At 38.2% G+C, this 20,005-nt stretch overlaps 1 protein-coding gene across 2 annotated transcripts in view; it reads right to left on the minus strand.

Moving 5' to 3' along the window:
* Positions 1-12,837, minus strand: part of LOC122734157 (E3 ubiquitin-protein ligase DTX3L-like) — a 53,844-nt gene extending 41,007 nt beyond the window's left edge. For both annotated transcript variants that reach the window (XM_043974881.1, XM_043974882.1), the window contains exon 1: positions 12,698-12,837. The gene's annotated coding sequence lies outside the window, so the exon portion shown is untranslated. The remainder of the gene's footprint in view (positions 1-12,697) is intronic.
* Positions 12,838-20,005: the final 7,168 nt, after the last annotated feature.

Consider the following 20,005-nt stretch of genomic DNA (forward strand, 5'->3'; position numbering starts at 1 on the left):
TCTTGGGGCCTAAATCAGCATAGGCATCTAGTGGTGAAATGGGAAGAGCACTGGTCTGGAAATCAAAGGACCTGGCTCCTACCTCATGGGTGAGTTTGGGCACATGAGGCTCCCTTCCTAGGTGTCCCTTTTTTGCTCTCCACAATGAAAGGGAATTGTTTTAGATGATCTCTGAGACCTCTCCAAATGTGGAGCCTGTGGTATTCACTCCCAACCAGTACCTTTCAGTTCAATTCAGGAAGCATTCACTGGGTCCCTACTGGGTGAAGACAGGGCTCTTGGTGCTTCCTGCTGGGAATACTATAAAGATGAAGATAGCAGAGTCTTGGGGTGGTGGAAGGTGGGTGAATTAGTGAAAGTGACAGAGATGCAAAAAAGGGGGAGAAAAATTAACATAAAATGGCAATACACAAGAAAAGACAAAAAGTTCAGAAGAGGGCATGGAAACAAATTGGATACTTCCTTCATTACTTCTTTAATATATACTTTAAAAGTATCTGCAACAAACAGAAGTTTTTCTCATCACATATGATGCTCTTTTTTCCTTTTGTGTGCTTGAGTTTGTCAGTGATTGCTAAACTCATAATCCAAACATAAAACAGTGAATTGTTTTTAATTCCCTGCCTTTAATGACTTCAGTCTACTGAGGGCAGGGAGTACTGGGGGGTTTAGGGGCTGGTGGAAGTGGAGTAGAGTGAGGACCAGCATGATCCAAGGTAAAACTCCAACGATTATGCAAATAAAATTGTTCTAAGCTTCAAAGCCCTGTCATTGGCCTGTGGGAGGAGCAAATGAGAGACCCAGAGTGTCAAGAAATATTTGAGGAGGGAGAAGACATTTTCAAGGCTTCAGGGAAGCCTTCCTGGAGGATGCCTCAGCTGCTCTGGGGCTTGAAGGAAAGAAGGGATTCTTGTCCCTGGGGCAGGCTTATTGTACCACTGTGGAGTGAGACATGGGTCTCACATCCTTTGCAGTGTGGAAGGTCCAGATCAAGGTAGCTGGTCCACCTTTGTTGACCACCCTTTCAATATAACCTCACTAGAGGCTGAACCAAACCACTAGTTGCCATGGTGACTGGTCTGTCTCCAAGGCTACTCGCAAGCATGAGTTTCTAACCAGAATGCCAATTCTTTACAGGGCTTGTGTTATGATCTCTAAACCAAAAGCAGTGGTGGGTTTCTTTCCCACTGTGCTCCGGACAGCCAGGTGGACACAGATATGAATTACTTGGTGCTACAAAATACCAGGTGATATGTGTGCACACATAGATACTTCATAAATACATCTATATATGCTGAGAGAAACAGGCAAAGCCAGGGTTAGAGGCAGAGAGAGATGATAAGAGAAGCTAACTTCAGAAGCCTAAGTCTAAGAAGATATGTAAACCAGCTTTGGCTACAACACTTGAGGAAGGAGAAGTAACAAACATGCCAGTCATGATCCCACCCAAAAATTCATGGTCATTCCCTGTCCAGGTGCCAGTAAGTCTGTCCCCAGCCTAAATCCATTAAAGAACTCTTCCCTTTCCCAAGACAGTCTCTGAACTTTGATGGCATGCTATGCAAATCACAAGTGCTTTAATAATTAGAAAGCACTTTTCACAGGCCTCATTTAATCCTAATAAGACCCATGTGAAATAGAGAATGCAAGGATTATTTTCCATTTTCCAGATGAAGTCAAGTCACAAAGAAGGAATTATCAAATGCTTACTCTGTGGTAGGCCCAGTGTTAAGCACTGGGAATACAAATAGAAGAAGCCCAAACAAAAATAGTCCCTGCACTCCAATAGTTCACATCCCAACGGGAAAACTCAACACAACAGAAGGTATAGAGTAGAGCATGGGGGATGGAAGGTGTCAGGAGAAGGTGTTTGTGGGTATGGTGGAGAAGAAAGTCCTGAGAGACAGGAGCTGAGCCCTGAGAAAAATGAAGGAGTGGACATGGCTGGCTTGGGTCCTTCCTTAAAACAGAAGCTCAGGCAGGACCTGATCAATCAGAGAATGGGACTTCAGAGAGGAGGGATGGTCCAGGGTGAGAAGGGTGCTGAGTGATGGTGGAGAAAGAAGTCTAGAGAGTCAGCAGCAGGGCCTGGGGCTTTTAGCCTCCCCTCCTTCTACTCAAAGGGAGGAATGGAGACCATATAGACTTTTTTTTTGTGAGGCAGTTGGGGTTAAGTGACTTGCCCAGGGTCACACAGCTAATAAGTGTTAAGTGTCTGAGGCCGGATTTGAACTCAGGTCCTCCTGACTCCAGGGCCGGTGCTCTATCCACTGTACCACCTAGCTGCCCCGACTATATAGACTTTTAAAGAAATGTTAAATATCATTACAATTCAAGGACCCATTGCTTTCTGAGTTGATGTAGTGAAAGAAATTCATCCCTCAGTGGGAAACCGTCAGCCTTCATTTTACAAGGCTTGTGAGAGCATTTTAGATCTAGATCTATCAGGTGTATGGTTAAAAAAATTCTTCCCCAGCCATAGAAAGAAAGGTGTCTTTTTGCTCCCCTAATTTCTTTGTTGGTTTGTTTGGTTTTTTTTTAAGTGAGGCAATTGGGGTTAAGTGACTTGCCCAGGGTCACACAGCTAGTAAGTGTCAAATGTCTGAGGCCAGATTTGAACTCAGGTCCTCCTGACTTCAGGGCCAGTGTTCTATCCACTGTGCCACCTAGCCACCCCACTCCCCTAATTTCTTTTTTTTATTTCTTTTTTTTTTTTTAGTGAGGCAATTGGGGCTAAGTGACTTGCACAGGGTCACACAGCTAGTAAGTGTTAAGTGTCCAAGGTCGGATCTGAACTCAGGTACTCCTGACTCCAGGGCCAGTGCTCTATCAACTGTGCCATCTAGCTGCCCCTCCCCTAATTTCTTAATGATCTGCTCTTTCAGTCTAGGATACACCTTATTGTTTTGTATGGTGTGAGCAATTAGTTCAGGCTTAATTTTCCCCATGTTGTTTTCCTATTTTTCAAGCACTATGATGAATTTTTACACATATAGCCCTTATCCCAGTACCTGATATTCTTGGGTTCCTCAGATCCAATATTATTACATTCAGTGCCTTTTGGGTCTTCTATTCTTAGCCTGTTGCACTGATCAACTTTTCTATTAAAAAAAAAGAAAACTAGTACCAAATTTTTTTGATAATTATTGCTTTGTAGTATAATTTGAAATCTTATATGACTACCCCTCTTCCTTCCCTTTTTTTTCTTTCCCTAGAAATTTCTGATCATGTGTACGTCCAGATGAATTGTAGCAGACCTTTGATAGTTTGATTAGTATGGTGCTAAACCTACAAATTATTTAATGTAATATTAAAATAGCTTGGCTTAATTTGGAATTATGCCCAAAGGGCTATAAAGCTGTGCATACCCTTTGACCTAGCAATACCACTTTTGGGTCTTTTCCACAAAGAGATCATAAAAAAGGGTAAAGGACCCACATGTACAAAAATATTTATATCTGCTCTTTTTGTGGTGGCAAAGAATTGGAAATTGAAGGGTTGCCCACCAACTGGGGAATGGCTGAACAAGTTGTGGTATATGAATGTAATGGAATTCTATTGTGCTGTAAGAAATGATGAGCAGGAGGAGTTCAGAGAAACCTGGAAGGACTTGCATGAACTGATGATGAGTGAGATGAGCAGAACCAGGAGAACATTATACACAGTATCATCAACATTATGTGTTGATCAACTGTGATAGACTAGATTCTTCTCACCAATCCGACTGTATAAGAAAGTTCCAAAGGACTCATGATGGAAAAGGCTCTCCAAATCCAGAAAAAAAAAAAGAGAACTGTGGGGCAGCTAGGTGGCTCAGTGGATGAAGCACTGGCCCTGGATTCAGGAGGAACTGAGTTCAAATCCGGCCTCAGACACTTGACACTTAACTAGCTGTGTGACCCTGGGCTTAACCCCAATTGCCTCAAAAAAAAAAATTAAAAAAAAAAAAAGAGGAACTGTGGAATATGGATGCTAATTGGACCATACTATTTCTTTTGTTTTTTGATGCTTTTGTTTTTCTTTTTTGAGGTTTTTCTTTTTCCTCTGATTCTTCTCTTATAACATGACTAATGCAGAAATATGTTTAATGTTATCATGTATATATAACCTATATCAGATTACCTGCTGTCTAGGGGAAGTGGGAGGGAGAAAAATTTGAAATTGGAAATCTTATATAAACAAATGTTGAAAACTATCTCTACATCCAACTGGAAAATAATAAAATACTTTTATTTTTAAAAAATAGCTTGGCTCACGAGAAGCCATATGGCTTAGAGAATAAAGAACTAGTTTACAGCTCTAGAGACCTAGCCAGGTTGAAGTCCTTCCTCTGACATACATTGACTGTGTGACCCTAGGCAAGTCACTGAAATTCTCAGTGTCCTAGGCAACTCATTAAGAATCTAATTTGCAGAGAAGGTGCCACATGTACATGAGTAGAAGGAGCTTCCTCCTGGGGGATTTCCCTATAACAATGAAATCACAGGCCCAGTCTCTAGCATGTGATAACTTTGAATAGTTGATTTGTCTAAGATAACTTGAGTCATCCTTTTTTAAAATTTTATTTATTTATTTATTTTTAGTGAGGCAATTGGGGTTAAGCCCAGGGTCACACAGCTAGTAAGTGTTAAGTGTCTGAGGCCGGATTTGAACTCAGGTACTCCTGACTCCAGGGCCGGTGCTTTATCCATTGCACCACCTAGCTGCCCCCATCCTTTTGTTGTTGTTGTTTTGTTTTGTTTTAAGTGAGGCAATTGAGGTTAAGTGACTTGCCCAGGGTCACACAGCTAATAAGTGTCAAGTGTCTGAGGCCGGATTTGAACTCAGGTACTCCTGAATCCAGGGCCGGTGCTTTACCACTGCGTCATCTAGCTGCCCCCCATCCTTTATTTTTTAAAGGAGGTTTTGTAGTTGTATTCATATAATTCCTGAAAATGGCTTTGTAGACAGAGCCCCACATCTTTTATAAATTCTGTGGTTGTTTTGTGTGAAACATCTTGTTCTATCTCCTGGCTTCTGTTGTTAATACACAGAAAGATTGACTATATTTTGTGGGTTTGTTTTATATCCTGCTGCTTTGCCAAAGGTTTTACTTATTTCTTTTACTCTTAGTTAATTAAAATATCACATCAACTGTAAAAAGTGATAATTTTGGTTTTTGTTTACCCATGGTCATTCCTTCTTTTTTTAATCTCTTATCTAATTGCCACACCTAGCATTTCTATCACTCTATTAAATAATAGGGTTTTTTTTGGTGGGGAAATGGGGGTTAAGTGACTTGCCCAGGGTCATACAGCTAGTAAGTGTCAAGTGTCTGAGGCCAGATTTGAACTCAGGTCCTCCTAAATCCAGGGTCAGTGCTTTATCCACTGCACCATCTAGCTGTCCCTATTAAATAATAGTATTACCAATAAATATTCTTGTTTTACCCTTAGTCTTATTGGAAAGGTCTTTTGTACTACCCCATAATAGATAAAGCTTTTAAGAAAATATGCCATCTTTTTATGTAAAAAAAAAAAAAGAAAGCATAGGAATAAAGACAGAATCACTTTCATTAATATAGTCAATAGTATTTATCTAGAGTATTATCAAGCCCAGATGGCAGAGAAAAAGCAGGAAATTTCTTGAGTTCTCCCCAATTTTCCTCAAAACAAATTCTGGAGTGAAGGAATCCAAAAAAGGATGGAGTAAAACAATCTTCCAGCCCGAGATAACTTACAAGGACTGCAGAAAAGGTTTGTCTATTTTGGGTAAAAGGTGAGTATACCCCAGCAGAGGTGGTATTTAGGCAAGGGAGTGGGAAGCCCCTAGTCCAAGGACAGATCAGCAACCTAGGCCCCTCAGTATAGGCTTAGCAGGCCATTACACAGTAGATTAGCTGTGAAGCTTCTGGCCCCAGCACATTAGGTGATCTGTCAGTCCCAAACCCCCTACTCAATAGGAGAGCCACCAGCTCTGGATTTGTTCACAAAGAAGCATAGGAACAGCATACCAGTGAACTGGCCCCTTGTCCCTGGTGCAAGAAGATTGGGACAGTGCCTCCTGTACCCCAGGAGTACAACTCAACTTTAAAAGTCATGAAATATGCTGAAAAATGAACAAAAAAAAGCTTAAATCATATAAAGCTACTATAGCACCAGGATAGATCAAAATTCACACTCAGAAGATAACAACAATGTCAAAACACCTACATACAAAACCTTAAATAGAAATATGAATTCATCTCAGGCCCAAAAACTCCTCCTGGAAGAGCCAAAAAAGGATTTAGAAAATCAAATAAGAGAGAGAAGAAAAAATTGGGAAAAGAAATTAGTATTATACAAGAGAATGATTAAAAAAGAGTGAACTTGGCAGAGGAAGCACAAAAACTGGGAAAAGATATATGAAAATTCACTGAAGAAAACAAATCCTTAAAAAGTAGAAGTGGCCAAAAAGAAAAGGAGGTACAAAAGCTCACTGAAGAAAATAATTCCTTAAAAATTAGAATTGAACAAGTGGAAGCTAATGACTTAATGAAACATAATCAAAATCAAAAGAATGAAATAATGGAAGTAAATGTAAAATACCACATTGGAAAAACAACATACCTGGAAAATTGATCCAAGAGATTTAAGAATTATTTGACTACCTGAAAGCCATGGAAAAAAAAAGATCCTGGACAGCATCTTTCAATAAATTATCAAGGAAAACTGCCCTGATATTCTAGAACCAGAGGGCAAAATAGTAATTGAAAGAATCCACCAATCACCTCCTGAAAGAAATCCCAAAATGAAATCTCCCAGGAATATTATTCCAGAACTCTCAGGTCAAGGAGAAAACACTGCAAGCAGACAGAAAGAAAAAATCAGATACTGAGGGGTTAAAGTCTGGATTTAGCAGCTTCTGCCTGAAAAGATAGAAGGGCTTGGAATATGAGATTTTAGAACCAAAGGAGCTCCTGATTACAACCAAGAATCAACTACCCAGTATATCTGAGCATATTCATTTGGGGGCGGGGTGGACATGCAATGAAATAGGGGACTTTCAAACATTTCTGATGAAAACATCATATCTAAACAGAAAATTCAATTTTCTTTTTTTCTTTTTCTTTTAGTGAGGCAATTGGGGTTAAGTGACTTGCCCAGGGTCACACAGCTAGTAAGTGTTAAGTGTCTGAGGCCGGATTTGAACTCAGGTCCTCCTGACTCCAGGGCCGGTGCTCTATCCACTGTGCCACCTAGCTGCCCCAAAAATTCAATTTTCTAGTACAATACTCAAGAGAAATATAAAAATGTACACAGGAAGAAAAAAAAAACTTGTTATTCAGTAAGGTTAAACTGTTTATAACCCTACTTGTAACTCTTATGAACTGTATCTCTATTAGGGCAGTTAGAAGGAATATACATAGACAGAGGGTGCAGTTATAAGTTGACATTGATGGGATTATAGAAACAATAATTAAGAGGAGAGAAAGGATTGCACTGAGAGAAGAGGGAAGGGAGAAGGAGAATGGGGTAAATTATAATCACATGAAGAGACATGAAAGCCCTATTACATTGAAGGGAAAGAAGGGAGTGGGTGAGCATTGTTTGGACCTTATTATCATCAGATTTGGTCAAAGAGGGAATAACATACACCCTCAATTGAGTATAGAAAACTATCTTTGGGCCAGCTAGGTGGTGCAGTGGATAGAGCACGGGCCCTGGATTCAGGAGGACCTGAGTTCAAATCTGGCCTCAGACACTTAACACTTACTAGCTGTATGACCCTGGGCAAGTCACTTAATCTCAATTGCCTCACCAAAAAAAAGAAAAAGAAAAAAAAAGAAAACCATCTTACCCTATAGGGAAGTGGGAGGGGAGGGGGAAAAGAAAAGGAGGGAATAATAGAAGGGAGGGTAGATTGAGGAAAGTGATGGTCAGAAGGAAAACACTGGTGAAGAGGGACAGGATGAAAGGAGAGAGAGAAAAGTATAAACAGGAGGGAAATAGGATGGAGGGAAGCACACAGTAATCATAATTATGAATGGGATGAATTCTCCCATAAAAGTGAGGCAGATAGCAGAATATATTAAAAATCAGAATCATACAATATGCTGTTTATAAGACACATTTGAAGGAGACTCAAAAATTAAAAGTAAAAGACTGAAATAGAATATATTATACTTTAGCTGAAGTAAAAAAAAAAACAAAAGCAGGGGTTACAGCCATGATCTCAAACAAAACAAAAGCAAAAATACATCTAATTAAAAGAGACAAAGAAGGAAACTATATCTTGCTAAAAGTTACCATAGACAATGAAGTAATATCACTACTAAACATATATACAACAAATGGTACAGCATCCACATTTGTAAAGGAGAAGTTAAATGAGTTACAAAAAGAAATAGACAGTACTAGTGGGGGGGCCTGAACTTTCCCCTTTCATAGTTAAATAAATTTAACCACAAAATAAACAAGAAAGAAGTTAAGGAAGGTGAAAAGAATTTTAGAAAAGTTAGGTATAATAGACCTCTAGAAAAAAATTGAATGAAGATGGTAAGAAATATAATGGTTTTTCTTTTCTTTTTTTGAGGCAATGGGGGTTAAGTGACTTGCCCAGTGTCACACAGTTAGTAAATTTCTGAGGTGGGATTAGAATTCAGGTCCTTGGGGGCAGCTAGGTGGCGCAGTGGATAAAGCTCTGGCCCTGGATTCAGGAGTAGCTGAGTTCAAATCCAGCCTCAGACACTGGACACTTACTAGCTGTGTGACCTTGGGCAAGTCAACCCCCATTGCCCCGCAAGAAAAAAAAAAAAGAAAAAAAATTCAGGTCCTCCTGACTCCAGGGCTGGTGCTCTATCTGCTGTACCACCTAGCTTCCCTTGTTTTTTTTCTAAGTTGTACATGGCACCTACACAAAAATTGAACATGCCTCACAAATACCTCACAAGCAGATGCACAAAGGAAGAAATATTAAATGCATCCTTTTTAGATCATGATGCAAGGAAAATTACATTTAATAAAGGGCCATAGAAGGATAAATTAAAAATTAATTGAGGGCAGCTAGGTGGCACAGTGGATAGAGCATCGGCCCTGGAGTCAGGAGGACCTGAGTCAAATCTGACCTCAGACACTTAACACTTACTAGCTGTGTGACCCTAGGCAAGTCACTTAACCCCAACTGCCTCACAAAAAAAAAAATTAATTGGATACCAAATAATCTAATTCTAAAGAATGAGTGGGTTAAATAACAAATCATATAAACAATCAATAATTTCATCCAAGAGAATGACAATAATTAGACATCAAAATTTACGGGATGAAGCCAAAGCAGTACTTAGGGAAAAATTTATATTTCTAAATGTTTATATCCACATAGAAAGTATAGGACAATTTTAAGAAAACTATATACACAATTGACCATATTAACAACAAAACTGATAAAATCATAATTATTTCAATAGATGCAAAACAAATGATAAAATACAATATCAACTCCTGTTTAAAAAAAAAACAACTGAAAAGCATAGGCTAATTGGAGATTTCCTTTAAATGATAAGAATATCTAAATCTAAGAGCAAGTAATATCTTTAATGGGGATTAGCTAGAAGCCCTTGCAATAAGATCAAGAGTGAAACAAGGGTATCCATTATTACCATTGCTAATTGATATTTCACTACAAATTCAAGGCATATAAATAAGACAATAAAACATTTTGAATAAATTACCATTGGTAAAGAAAAAAAAAACAAACTCACTTTATGTGGATGATATGATTCTTTATTTAAGAAATCAACTAAAAACTAACCAGACAATGAACAACTTCAGTAGTGAAGCACAATACAAAATAAACCCAGAGAAATATTTAGCATTTCTGCTTGTTACCAATAATCCATTAGGCAGGCTGGCTCTTTGAGGGAGGTACAACTATCTTTTCAACTGTCCTATCCAAGAGGCTGAGGGTATTCTTGGGGATTACGTCATTATTAAAACAAAAAAGAGGCACAGGGTAAAACAGAGTTATTCACTTCATCTAATTTCTACCAGGGTGCTAGACTCTGTCCACTAGGTACAAATCTGATGCTATAGTGAATATAGAATCATGGGATGAAATTACAGTGTGGAGCCCCTTAGGGATTCTGAGGTTGAGGTGATTGTCCTCCTCTGCCATTACAGAAATTTTGAGATTTTTAATTCTGGGACTGAATGGGGAGTACCTTCCTTTTTTCCCTATGAAATAATTATATCCATTTTGTCACATTAAATACAGCCCTGTCCATGTGGCAATATCATTCATTTTTTAAAGAGTCTGAGGTGTCATCCACTGTGGTCAAGAGCATGCATTATAAGTTATGGAAAAATGAGAGAAGCAAAGAACAAATTACCTTTCATATCTATAGATAAGGGAAAAGGTTGTGAGCAAACAAGCTATACAGATGACCACAGAAAATAAAATGAACAATTTAGATTGTATAAAATTGAAAAAGCTTTTGCACAAAATAATGCCATTAAAATTAGAAGGGAAACAGGTTAAAACAGGAAAATCTGCAGCAAATTTCTCTATTAAAGGCTTTATATAACACATGTGTATGTGTGCATACCTACATTCAGATAGATATAGATACATATTAAATATGTGGAATCAATTCAAATTTATCAGACTAAGAGCAATTCATCAATAGATAAATGGTCAAAGACGATGAAGAGGTAGGCTTCAAAAGAAGAAATCCCAGCAATCAACAACCATATGATAAAATGCTTTAAATCACCTATCAGATTGGCTGGCAAAAATGAACAATGAAACCTCATTCATTCACACACACACACACACACACACACACCCTTTCCCAGCTTCCTTTTGTATGTTATCTTTCTCCATTAGATTGTAAACTTTTTTTTTTTTTTTGACACAGGGACTGTCTTTGGTATTTGTATCCCCAGTGCTTAGCACAGCGTCTGGCATATAGCAGATGCTTAATAAATGTTGGTTCACTATTAATGAGTAAAATGACAAATGTTGCAGAAGCTGCAGAAAGCAGGGACATGAAAGCATTGCTAGTAGAGATGCAAATTGGTCCAGACATACTGGGAAGCAATTTATAATTGTGCCCTCAAAATTTCTAAATCATGGCCCAACCGTACCACCACTGGGCTTAGACTACACAGGGAACAAAGAAAAAGGAAAAGGACCCATCCATACAAAAATATTTTAGGAGCACTTTTTAAAGTAGCCAAAATCTGGAGATTAAGGGGGCATCCCCCTCTGGTAAAATATTTAAATTGTGGTTTATGAATGTAATGGCAGGATAATATTTTTTTGCCATAAGAAATGGACAGTTTCAGAGGAACCTGCAAAGAAATTTTAAGATCTGATGCAGATTGAAATGAGCAGAACTAGAACAACTTACACAATGACAACATTATAGAGGAAAAACTTTAAAAGCTTTTAAAACCCTAATTAATGCTGTCCAGAGGATTGTAGATGAATCAGGCTACCCACCTCCTGACAGAGAGGTGATAGACTGAAAATCCAGAATGATACCTGCTTATGGACAATAAGGGAATGGTTTTGCTAGAATATGCATATTTATTATGAGGGTTTTGTCATTCTCACTGTTGTTGTGGGGTGGGTAGGTACCACTGGGATGAAGTGATAATAAATACTTGAAAATTTTAATTTTAAGAAAACCTAAAAGAAAAGAATTATTCTTTCAAATCCAATTAAATTGGTTAGATGTCATCTATTTTTCGTGCATTTTAAAGTATTTAAGATGGGGAGTTGTACATACCTTTTGACCTCACAAAACTATTATTAGCTCTGCATCCAGTTCAGTGACCCTAAAAGAGGTGACTTTTACCCTTGTGAAAGGCTTCAAAACTGATCAATGCAATGACCAATTGAGATCCTAGAAGACTGATGGTGTAGCATGGGACCCACATCTTGACAGGGACTATAGACGCAGAATAAGACACATTTTCAGACACAAAGTGAAGATTTGTTTTGCTTGACTACGCATATTTATTATAAAGGCTATCTATCTTTCTTTCTTTCTTTGTTTCATGAGGTGGGGTGTGGGAGATAGAGAAGACAGAGATGGGGAAAGGAAAAAAAGACGGTTACTAAGGCATCTTTAAAAAAAAAAAAAAGGAAAAAAAAAACTGAACAGACAAGAACAGGCCAGAAAGATACATTATCAGCTTTGAAAAATACAGACTGAATTTATATATTTAAAAACAAACAAAAAACTAAGCTATAGATGACAAAGATCAACAGGTGCATAGACAACTCCCTTTTCTGTGATATAATGTAGTACATGGAAATGTTTATTTTATTGGGCGTTTGTTGAGCCCAGAATAATTATGAATGGATAAATGAATGAATGAATGGTGGAAAATGAAAAGGAACAAAAATAAGAGGTATTTTGTAGACTGGCTCTTATTTCCCGACCACCACCCACAGTTCCACTTTCCCGTGCTCGCTCCACAGAGGGGCGGGGAGGGGGGGGGGGAATGGTGGCGCAGCGGTGGGGAGAGGGGTATCACTGGATGCTTTCCCGGGGACCTCCATCCCTTCAGACAAACAGACAGAGCCCTGGGCACATCCAGCTGCGCCTGCATCCATGGGGAACTCCAAAAGGCCCTGGGGGGGAGGAGGGGGGGGGGACACACCAACACCCCTAGGGCTTTAGGGGAGGGTAGGGAGTAAGTAAAAGGGAAGCCCCTCGGGGGCTACTTACCTCCCCCACACAGGGGACTCCAATTCGGGAATGAATGAAGATATCCTGGGGGTAGGAGGCGGATATAGGGAGAGCAGCAGGCAACCCCTTTTCATGGAATGCACAACGCCCCAGCCCAGGTGAAAACCGCATAAAGGCGGGTGTTGTGACGTCACACTGGGAGGAGGGGCTTGATCCAGCCAATGGAACGCACGTCGTGACTAGGGGCTGGTGTGGGGGAGTGAGGCAGGCAGGGATGACGTAGTCAGACTTACATTTTGGATAATCACTTTGAATGGAGGATGAATTGGAGTGCCGAGAAACCGAGGCAGATGAAATAAAGAAAAGTATCAGTAGAAACTCTTTCGCCCAATTCTATGGCAACAATAATGATAAATGGATGAATATTAAAAAAACAAAAACAAAACCATAAAGTACCCAGATCAACAGAACAAAAAAGAAATCGAAAAGGTTGGCGGGGAGGGGGGGGGGGGGGAGGAACCCAAGGCGCAAATGGATTTTCTAGTGAATTCTAGCAAATCTTGAAAGAAAAACTAACTTCGGTTTTACATAAATTGTCTCTTAAAAGAGGGAAAGTCTTGTGAGAAAAATGTGAGTTTCAATACCAAAAACCAGGGCAAGAAAAGTCAAAGAAAGAATATGCTAGACCATTCTCTCTGATGAAGATCAATACATAAATATTAAATAAAATATTGGCAAAGAAGCGACAAAGATGTTACTGTGGCCAGATTGTGTTTATACTAGCAATGCCGGTCTAGTTCAATATTAAGAAAAATTACAAATACCAAAAGCCACATTACTAACAACAATAAGAAAAATATATAATTATATAGATTGATTCTGTGTCTATCTTGATATTAGATAAATATTGTTTTTAATAGTTTTATTTTTCCCAGTTACATGTAAAGACCATTTTCACAGTCAGTTTTTTTATAAGATTTTGAGTTCCAAATTTTCTTCTTCCCTCTCCCCACACCCTCCCTAAGACTGTAAATAATTTGATATAGGTTATAAATGTGCAATTGTGTAAAACATATTCCATATTATTAATGTTGTAAAAAAAGAAAAAACACAAAAAATAGTTAAAATAGTATGCTTCAATATGCATTCAAACTCCATCAGTTTTTTTTAATATTTTTATAAATTTGACTAAGTTCTCTCTGTATTTGAGAAATGAGGCCTTTATCAGACACAATTGCTGTAAATATTGTTTCCCATCTTTCTGCTTTCCTTCTAATCTAGGTTGCACTGGTTTAGTTTGTGCCAAAATTTTAAAATTTAATATGATCAAAATGATCCATTTTATATCTCATAATGTTCTCTTTCTTTTGTTTGGTCATAAATTCTTCCCTTTTCCATAGATCTGGCAGTTATACTATTGTTTGCTCTACTAATTTGCTTATATCACTGTTTATGTCTAAATCATGTACCCATTTTGACCTTATCTTAGTATAAAATGTAAGATGTTGGTCTATACTTAGTTTCTGCCATATTGGTTTCCAGATTTCCGAGTAAGTTTTTTGTTCTTCTGGATGAATTTTGTTATTATTTTTTCTAGCTCTATAAAATACATTTTTGGTAGTTTGATTAGTAAGGCACTGAATAAATTGATTAATTTAGGTTGAGTTTTCATTTTTATTAGATTACCTCAGCCTACTCTTGAGCAATTAATATTTCTCCAGTTCAGAACTGACTTTATTTATGTGAAAAATGTTTTGTAATTGCATCCCAGAAGCTTGGCTCTTTGGTTTTATAAAAAACTAGATTTGCTACTATCTTGTGCACCTAATGCACAATCAGTGCACTGACTCACCACTCTATTTCTTAGCCAGTATCAGATAATTTTGATGATTGGCACTTTATAATGTAGTTTTAGATCTGCTAGGACACCTTCCTTTGCATTTTTTTCATTAATTCCCTTGATATTCTTGACCTTTTGTTCTTCTGGATGAATTTTGTTATTATGTTTTCTAGGTTTATAAAATACATTTTTGGTAGTTTGATTAGTAAGGCACTGAATAAATTGATTAATTTAGGTTGAGTTATCATTTTTATTAGATTACCTCAGCCTACTCTTGAGCAATTAATATTTCTCCAGTTAAGAACTGACTTTATGTGAAAAATGCTTTGTAATTGTATTCATATAGTTCCTGGGTTTGTCTGGGACTCCCACATATTTTATATTGTGTCTAGCCATTTTTTTTTTTTTGGTGAGGCAATTGGGGTTAAGTGACTTGCTTAGGGTCACACAGCTAGTAAGTGTTAAGTGTCTGAGGCCGAATTTGAACTCAGGTCCTCCTGACTTCAGGGCCGGTGCTCTATCCACTGTGCCACCTAGCTGCCTCATGTCTCTAGCCATTTTAAAGGAATTTCTCTTTCTATATTTTGCTGCTGGATTTTGTTGGTAATATGTAGAAATGCTGATGATTTATGTGGGTTTATTTTATATCCTCCAACTTTGCTTAAAAGTGGCTAATTATTTCAAATAGTTTTTCTTGTTTCTCTAGGATTCTCTAAGTATACCATCATATTATCTGCAAAATTGGACAGTCTTCTTTCCTCACTATTTTAATTCCTTTAATTTATTTTTCTTCTCTCATTGCTATAGCTAACTTTTTAGTACATTGTTGAATAATAGAGGTGATAATGGGCATCCTTGCTTCACTCCTGATATTATTAGGAAGACTTCTGGCTTATCCCCATTGCAGATAATGCTTACTGATGGTGTTAGATAGATACTATTTATCATTTTAAGGAAAGTTCCATTTATTCTTATGCCCTCTAGTGTTTTTTTTTATAAGAATGGGTGCTGTACTTTGTCAAAAAGCTTTTGTTTCTGTATATATTGAGATAATTATATGATTTCTGTTGCTTTTGTTATTGACATAGTCAATTATTCTGATAATTTTCCTAATATTGAACCAGCCCAGCATTCCTGGTATAAATCCAGCCTGGTCATAGTATATGATCCTAGTGATATGTTGCTATAATCTCCTTGCTAACATTTTATTTGAAAATTTTGCCTCAATATTCATTTAGGGAATTTAGTTTATAGTATTCTTTTTTTTCAGTTTTTCATTTCTTCTTTGTTTAGGCATAAGCACTATATTTGTGTCATAAAAGGAATTTGGTAGGAATCCTTTGTCTGTTTTCCCAAATAATTTATATAGTATTTAAATGAATTGTTCTTCTGATGCTGACTGAGAGGAGCAGAAGCAGAAGAACATTGTACACAGTAACAGCAACATTGTGTGATGAACAATGGGGATAGACTTAACTCTTCTCAGCAGTTCAATGATCCAAAACAGTTTAAAAGAACTCATGATAGAAAATGTTCTCAACATCCAGAAAAAAAGAACTGTGAATTATGAATTCAGATTGAATCATACTGTTTCTACTTTTGGACTGTTTTTTTTTTCCTTCTTGTTTGAGGTTTTTCCTTTGTGCTCTGATTCTTCTTTCACAAGATGACTAATGTAGAAATATGTTTAATGTGATTATACATATACAACCTATATCAGACTGCTTTCCATCTTGAGGAGGAGGGGGGGAGAAAAAACATTTGCAACTAAAAATTCTATGAAAACAAATGTTGAAAACTATCCTTATATGTAATATATAACTGGAAAATAATAAAAAATAAATAAAAATAAATTGTTCCTTAATAGTTTGGTAGGATTCACTTGTAAATCCATTAGGCCCTTGGAATTTTTTTAATAGGGAGTTTGATGATGGCTTGTTCAATTTCTTTTTCTAGAATGGGGTTATTTCAGTATTCTATTTTCTCTTTTGTTAATCTGGGCAATTTATAAATTTTTTTGTAAATATTCATCTATTTCATTTAGATTGTGTAATTTATTGGTACAAAATTGGGGAAAATAGTTCTAATTATCACTTTAATTTCCTCTTTAATGGTGATGAATTCACCTTTTTCATTTTTGATACTGGTAATTTGGTTTTCTTCTTTCTTTTAAAAAATCAAATTAACTAATGTTTTATCAATTTTATTGTTTTTTCCCATAAAACCAGCTTCTAGATTTATTTATTAGTTAAATGATTTTCTTATTTTTAATTTTAGTAATCTCTCCTTTGCTTTTTCAGGATTTCCTATTTGTGGTTTAATTGGGGAATTTTAATTTGTTCTTTTTCTAGTGTTTTTTTAGTTGCATGCCCAATTCATTGATCAGCTTTTTTTATTTTGAACCTCAATCAACCAATCAATAACCACTTGTTAACACCTACTATATGTTATGGGCCCAGGGCACCCCAGAAGTTCTCTGGGACACATCAAAGAACCTTCTCCTTGAGAAACTAATCCAAAGGACAGACACACCTAAAGAGATAAGTGGAACCAGATCAGACTTCAGGACCTCCACCCTTCATTCTAGTCTCCCTCAACCCTGGCAAGATAAGTTTAGGTGTTGAGATGGCTTGAGGTCTGCAGCCACCCTTCACCCAATTCCTCCAGCCACCACCAGTGGGGGATGGTTCTCCCTCACTAAAGGAACTTTCCACAGTCAGATGGTCACCCCCATCAGTCCTCTATAAAAGTACCTGCCAATCTCCTGCTCGAAGAGATTGGTATCTCAGAGCCAAGCTCTATAACTTTCTCCCCATTAGAAGTCCAAGGATTTCTTTCATGGTTTCCCTTCCCTTCCCCTTCCTCTAAATAAACTACCATCTTATTCTAATTGCTTTGGTGTGCAAGAGGGTATAATTCTTTAAAGAGGAATTCCTAAGGACCCCAAACCCCTATCCCCTTCCCAAACCCCCTACCCCATTTTCCCCATGACATATATACCAGACATTGTTCTAAGCACTGTGGTGGGGAGGCAACAAGCATGGCCTCCTACCAAGGTCCTACTTTATCACCATTTTCCTTCTGTGACTTGGTAGAATTAACATCTACCATATGTTATGGTCATTGACGGCTCAGAGTGGGGAAGGTCTGGAGTATAACTTGAACAGTCTCTTCAGTCCTGGGACTCTCTAAACCAGGACTGGCCCCACACAGAGTAGCATGTTTTCAGTGCCCACCTCCCACCTTCTTTCTTCTGAAGTGACCATGCAGAAGCTCTGTCTACTGCTAATTGAAGGGAGATGTGACAAAGTCTCTACAGCAGGGAGGAAGTCAACCTAGGCCTCAATCAGGAACCCAGAGGTTAGATGATATATCCCTCCCTCCTGAGAATGTGGATGTTCATGGGAGAGGGATGTTAAAGGAGTGCTTTAAGGATTAATGTGCTCCTCTTGTGTAAATTTTTATAAGTTTTACCACATCCTAATTATTTTGTCTTTGTCCTGTGGGAATGGGGGACAGGGGGATGCTGGCAAAATATTTGACAGAATATAGGATTTCCATATGGGCTTTATGATGCAGCCCCACCCTTTAGCTATGAGGCTCTGCTGAAGAAGAATTGTGTTGTTGAAAGCTGTATTAGTGGGGCCCTACCTCTGGTTGTCATAGTAACTGTCTGTTACCAAGGAAATCTTATCCCGAGGTACTGCTCTGATAATAGCTCCTTATTAGGCTGGCATTTTAACAATTACTCATGGTGGGGCAGGTTATTTTCCCCTTTGCTCTAAGCACTTAAGTGGGCACAGACCTAAATCTCTAGGTACTGCAATCTAATGGGAGATAGCAAACATATCCTAAATTTCATACATACATACCTACATATACATGTATATATGTCTGTGTGTACATATATATATATATATATATATATATATATATATACAGAGAGAGAGAGAGAGAGAGAGAGAGAGAGAGGGAGAGAGAGAGAGAGAGAGGGAGAGAGAGAGAGGTTAACTGCAGAACAGTATGTAAAAGAACACATGTGCTTTAAGTATCACAAAGAACCTTTCACATTCCCGTTTTGATCTTCACAAGACCCCTGTAAGAGTTCTCACCATAACTTCACAATGGAAAGTTCAAGTCCTATGATGCCTATTGTTGAGATGGAGGAAAAGAAACCAGAGAAATGAAATAACCTGCCTGGAAAGAGAGTTGTTATGGGGATGACCGTGGGGGTATGTTAAGTCACACAACTAATAAGTGCTTCACTTCACTCATCTCAGCACTCACTGCCCTAACCTCCAGAGAAAATAACTTTGGGTATTTCATTCTAACTGTGTTAGACTCCACCTCCCTACCCAGCAAACAGGTGAGCAAGCACAAATTCACCTAGCTCATTGTATTTAGCTACCCTTCCTCACTTAAGTCCAATTCACTGCAAGTCATGACATCACCTCCCTAATGTCATGGTCCTCTTCAAAAACAAAGGACAGGGGCAGCTAGGTGGCACAGTGGATAGAGCACCGGCCCTGGAGTCAGGAGGACCTGAGTTCAAATCTGGCCTCAGACACTTAACACTTACTAGCTGTGTGACCCTGGGCAAGTCACTTAACCCCAATTGCCTCACTAAAAAACAAACAAACAAAAACAAACAAACAAAAAAAAACAAAGGACAAACAACAACAACAAGCCATGCTTCCCTTCCTCTCCAGGAAAATATCTAGGTCATAACCTTGGCCAACTACCTGAGAAGACACCAGACAAGGTTGAGGACCTTTTCCCTGAGATCCTTACATACTTAATGCCAACTTAGTACTTAGAGAAAATGCTAAAATTCTGACCTACATTTATTGTTTTATTAATTATCTAGACTTAAGAAAGTGGTGTAGAAATGTTAATAAAGAAGATTAAACTTAAGCATGCTTGATAGGTTCCCCACCCAGAGAATGTGTTTCCCAGAAGTCACTTCTCTCCACCTTCTGAATTGTAAAAGGGGCTAAAGATAGCCTCCATTCTGAGGTTATTTTGAGCCACATGGTTCCCAATCCTTATAATTCTGGGAAAGCAGTTGATATCACCTGGCATTTTAAGGCTAGTAAAGCTTTCTCTATGTGTAACACTGGCTGTGGGCTAAGTCAATCAATCCATGTCCCTCCCCTCTACAGCCCATTCCTACCATGGTCTTACCTCTACCAGCTAAAAATCCATGTAAATTGAAGGAGAAATCCAGAAGTGTGAACTAGATGTGAACTAGACCTGGGCATCATCTCTGGAATTTTTACTAAGTGTGACAGGAAGTCCATACAGATTGGTTAAGCTATGTAGCCAAGTCCCTGGCAGGTCTGAGAAACCCAGGGCCAGTTTGGGATCAGGGCATTTCATTTCTAGCAGTTCATAGGTAGAAGCCTGCAACCAAGTCCTTCAGAAGGAATCACTTGGGGAGGGGGTAGGAGGTGCATCCTCTCAGTCTCCTCAACTCTCCATCCTCCTCTTAGTAAAGTAGGACCTTG

Source organism: Dromiciops gliroides, chromosome X (assembly GCF_019393635.1).
Source record: "Dromiciops gliroides isolate mDroGli1 chromosome X, mDroGli1.pri, whole genome shotgun sequence".
In the NCBI taxonomy this organism is placed as follows: domain Eukaryota; kingdom Metazoa; phylum Chordata; class Mammalia; order Microbiotheria; family Microbiotheriidae; genus Dromiciops; species Dromiciops gliroides.